The sequence below is a fragment of the Sander vitreus genome, chromosome 12 (assembly GCF_031162955.1).
Source record: "Sander vitreus isolate 19-12246 chromosome 12, sanVit1, whole genome shotgun sequence".
Taxonomy (NCBI): Eukaryota; Metazoa; Chordata; class Actinopteri; order Perciformes; family Percidae; genus Sander; species Sander vitreus.
In genome coordinates, this window is record NC_135866.1 from 26,783,910 (window position 1) to 26,784,296 (window position 387).

The window sequence follows — 387 nt, forward strand, 5'->3', positions numbered from 1 at the left end:
TCAAAATTGTCTGAAAAAGTGACAAAAACATTGAGTACAGCGTCAAAACGGTTAAAACAAAGTCCCTAAAACATTTTTTAAAAAGCGCATAAACCACCAGAAAAGGCATCAAAAATGCAGGAAAAAAAAACATCAAAAATGCAGGGAAAAAAAAGCACCAAAAACTTTGGAAAAAGCGACAAAAACTAGGTGGGCCCAAATTTATTGTGAAACTAAATTGAAATGCGGGCCGGATCAAAACCTGCGAGGGGCCGGATTTAGCCCTCGGGCCCTGAGTTTGACACCCCTGGTTTAGAGTAAAGATATATATTACACTCCAGTCCAGTGGGTGGCGGCATGCACCTTAAACGTCGGTTTGTAGCCTGCCAATAACACTAACGAAGAATA